Source organism: Nerophis ophidion, linkage group LG01 (assembly GCF_033978795.1).
Source record: "Nerophis ophidion isolate RoL-2023_Sa linkage group LG01, RoL_Noph_v1.0, whole genome shotgun sequence".
Classification (NCBI taxonomy): domain Eukaryota; kingdom Metazoa; phylum Chordata; class Actinopteri; order Syngnathiformes; family Syngnathidae; genus Nerophis; species Nerophis ophidion.
In genome coordinates, this window is record NC_084611.1 from 25,712,561 (window position 1) to 25,716,978 (window position 4,418).

Genomic DNA, 4,418 nt, shown 5'->3' on the forward strand with positions numbered 1-4,418 from the left:
AGTGGTGTAGCGTGCAAGGACGGGAGTGGAAGAAGTATCAAAAGATGGAGCTAACTGTTTTAATGACATTCAGACTTTACTTCAATCAATAACGGAGCACCAACTCCTCATCTGGTAACAACAACAAAGGAAATGTGTCCCGTGAAAAACCGTCCAAACAGAACTCTCTTTTGATTGATTGATTTAAACTTTTATTAGTAGATTGCACAGTACAGTACATATTCCGTACAATTTACCAATAAATGGTAATTTTAAGTCGGGGTCCACGTTGATCAATTCATGGTAAACTCTAATAACTAAAGTTCCGTGGGTGAATTATGTAGACTCACTACACCGGTAGATTTTAGCGCTTCCGTAGCGAGTCGACTGAAACACTGCAAAAAGTCAGTGTTCAAAAACAAGAAAAAAAAATACAAAAAATAGGGGTATTTTATTTTAACTAAGCAAAATTATCTGCCAATAGAACAAGAAAATTCGGTTTGTCAAGACTTTCCAAAACAAGTAAAATTAGCTAACCTCAATGAACCCAAAAATACCTTAAAATAAGTATATTTTCATTTATAAGTGCACTTTTTTTGGTAGAAAAAAAGATACCTCTTTACTCAATATGTTGAAAAATATTTTTTAATTAAGTAAATGCTATTGCCATTATCTTAATGATATGCGCTCACTCTCATGATTTTTTTCTTCATGCTTGAAGTACGAAATTATTACTTTAAAAAAGTAGTTTTATACTTGTGAGTGTTGATGACACAGCTTTGCATCAGTTAATATTCTGGTTTCAAGCATGTTTTACTCAATATAGGTCACAAAATCTCAGCTACAAGCTGTAATATCTTACTGAGATAATTTAGGACCAAAACCCTTAAAACAAGTAAAACACTCAGACATAAAATCTGCTTAGTGAGAAGAAGTATCTTATCAGACAGAAAATAAGCAAATATCACCCATATTTGAGATATTTTATTTTAATTAGATTTCAGTTTTTGCAGTGCAGATATAAGTAAGAACTTCACGCTACTTTGTATTAGAAATGGAAACACCGGAGGATTAATGTCCCATAACAAGAGGATAGAGAAAAACAAGAAGCTTATAGACAACGACGTCGGCACGGACTACAAAGGCGGATGCGCGCACATTTTCAGGACTATGCAGATCCCAAATACACATCAGCAGGTACCGAAGGTAAGAAAAGTTGGTTTTGCATAATATTGCAAAACAAAACGCCCGATAAAATTTCTGCTAATAGGTGCCATTTTGCGGTCATTATACACACCATAGTAATACTCGTATGTTGAAGGGTACGACTGATTACTGTAGCCGTAACGCGCCGACAGTCCACCAGGCATTGCGGCTTCATAGCTTTTTGAGCGCAATGTGGAATGTTCTATATTCTCAATGGAACATTTCAAGTTTGGTGTTGTCTACAGGCGTCATATTGCAATCGACACATATTTCTTATGTGTGACTGCCATCTGCTGGTCACACTTGTCATTAAACCGTGTACCAAATAAAATAGCTTCAAGGTTGGTAAGCACAACCAAAATGTTTCCGTACATTAGGCGCACCGGGTTATAAAGCACACTGTCGATTTTTGAAAAAATGAAAGGATTTTAAGTGCGCCTTATAGTCGGAAAAATACGGTTGCTTTAAATCCGTAGGAAAAAAACATTCATGCCCCGACTGATATCCAGAGGAATGTTGCTATTGTTCTGGACAAGTTAATCAGGTTGGAAAAAAAACATTCATGCCCCGACTGATATCCAGAGGAATATTGCTATTGTTCTGGACAAGTTAATCAGGTTGGAGTGCACAAATGATGTGTGAAGAGGGTTGTGTGCGGTTTATTATTCGCCTTTAATATACCTGCTTCATTATCTTTCATCTCATTCGTATTTTGTTCCGGCGTCCGAATTAGCATTTTACATGTACCTTCTTAAATAAATCTGTTTCTTTTATTCCACTATCGATGCACTTCAAAATGTTCTGTTCTTTTGATTTGTGAAGCAAATAAACAGTCCCTTACTCATTACAATTCCATCCATCCATTTTTTACCGCTTGTCTCTTTTGGGGTCGCTGGAGCCTATCACAGCTGCATTTGGGCGGAAGGGGGTGTACACCCTGGACAAGTCGCCACCTCATCGCAGACTCATTACAATTGTTGTTATTTTTTTATCAAATCGTATCCGCTTCCGGGTTGTATCCTACACATTGAGACGGGCGCATGCGCAATACGTAAGGTCCCCCGCGGCCGCACACACCCACTCCAGAGCTCTGGCTTCCAAACGCATAATCCAAGCGTGACAGTCCGACTTTTCAAAAACCGAATGCGATCGGGTTAAGGTGTTTCCATTTTGCTCATAAGAGGCTTATTTACAGCCAAACCATTTGAGAAAATGGACTAATTTAGTGCATTTTCTAACCTCTTAAGGCCCAAGCTGTTTTTTTACATGCTTTTTTATTTATCTTTGCTATTTGGGCTTATTGGACCCTAAATAGAATAAAAACTACTAATCAACTTTTGATATGATGTACTTAGTCCATAAGTACACAAACGTGTACTTCATGTTTAGTGACATGCGAATTCTTATTTTTAAACTTTTTTTCCAAAATCCATTGTATGTTATACTCTTCTGACATCACCAGATGGCAGTATAAGTGTCCACGTAAGTGGCCATAAGACCCCAATTCAGCAGTGTACACAATTTTGGAAATAAGAACTAAAAGGTGCTGTCCACGCATGCCGCCACTAAGCCTTTAGTTAAATAAGAAATATTTTGATAATATTTTTCTTTTTTACAGTTGCATGAGGGCAAGGCTGCACATATTCTGCTCAAAATTAATACTTTAAGAATTTTTTTTTTTAAATAACAAATATTTTAATAATATGAATGTGAAAAAAGGAAGGACACCAAAACAAATTAATTAAATTAGTTTTAATCTCCCCCCCCCCCCTTATTTTTCTAACTGCTTTAAAATCCTGAAATGATGTAGATGAATAAACGATATGTCTGTTTTTTTTTTTTTTTGTCTAACTGTGCAAGATACACACATTCTCACTGTACTGATCCTGCAGCCATGTGTAGAACTGTCAGTTAGCATTTCCTTCTTAAAAGTGCAAGATGGTGATGAGTGTTGATATATCGCATTGCGTGTCGTAAATAGTTATATTTGCATTTTCTCTTCCCTAAATTATGGGTGTTTTGATAATCAGCATGTGTTTTTGCATATTAATGAAGAGACGCAAAATAGATTGCACACCTTATTCCGCTCACTTAAACGGGAACTGCATTTTTGGGGAATTTCGCCTATCGTTCACTATAATCATGAAAGACATGACAACGAATGGATGTTTTTTTTAATGTATTCCAAATATTTAAAAAAATCTAAATAAAAGTCCGCATATAAAGAACCAATGGGGGCTACACTATTTTGCCCATAAAATCCAATAAATAACCATTCAAAGACTGACAATAATGCTCCATTTATTTTTTGTGATTTGAATATTAACCAAGTATTAGGGATATTGTTATTATAAGTGCTAACGCAGACAAACTATTTATAGCGGTGCCGTGATCCCTTCCATGAATGTTTACATCACCAAGTGGTCTACTCCCTGTAAGTTTATTCTAGATCATAAATGGCACATTTCACCTCAACAGAAGAAGTCTGAGTAGGTATTCTGACAAGTTGGTAGACTTTGACAACCATTTAGGACCCGAAAAGGGCCAGGACGACACAAAAAGACGCTTGGTCCCCCCACCCCGTTTCTTTGTGAGGATTATGAGACATGCCTCACCTAAATGAGAATATATAGACATCCCAGCAGCTGGCATCCTATTGACAGCAGACCTTGTACAGTAAGTGATGTTTGGTTATGTTTGTTGGCTCTCATGAAGTCTGCAGTGAGTAGAAATCAGTGATGAGGAAAAATAACAAAAAACAAACATGATGCATTTTTTTAATTAATGCGTCGCATAAGCTTAAAATGAGCAAAATACATCAATATTAAATGTTATTGTAAATGTGCCTGTCACTACATTACATATATACTTACATCTTGTATATAAAACCTCAATGGAGGTGTCTGTCATGTTGTTTTAAGGGCTTTGTATGCAGAATTGTGTGGCTCCCATAGGCTCCATTGTAAGCAGACTTTTGATCACATGTATTTAATATGTAGAATGTAAAAAATATACAAATAATAACATACATTACGTTTCTCATGATTGTGAAAAATAGGCACAAAAAAAAAGGTGCAGTTCCCCTTTAAGAGACGCCATCCACTTTGCACACGTTTAGTAGATCAGCTTTGCATGTGCTATTCAGTTTGCACGCGTTTTAGTACATGCAAACCTTAAGTAAATCAGGCCCTAAATGACATTTACTATGGTAACTTTTATTTTGTTATTATTAC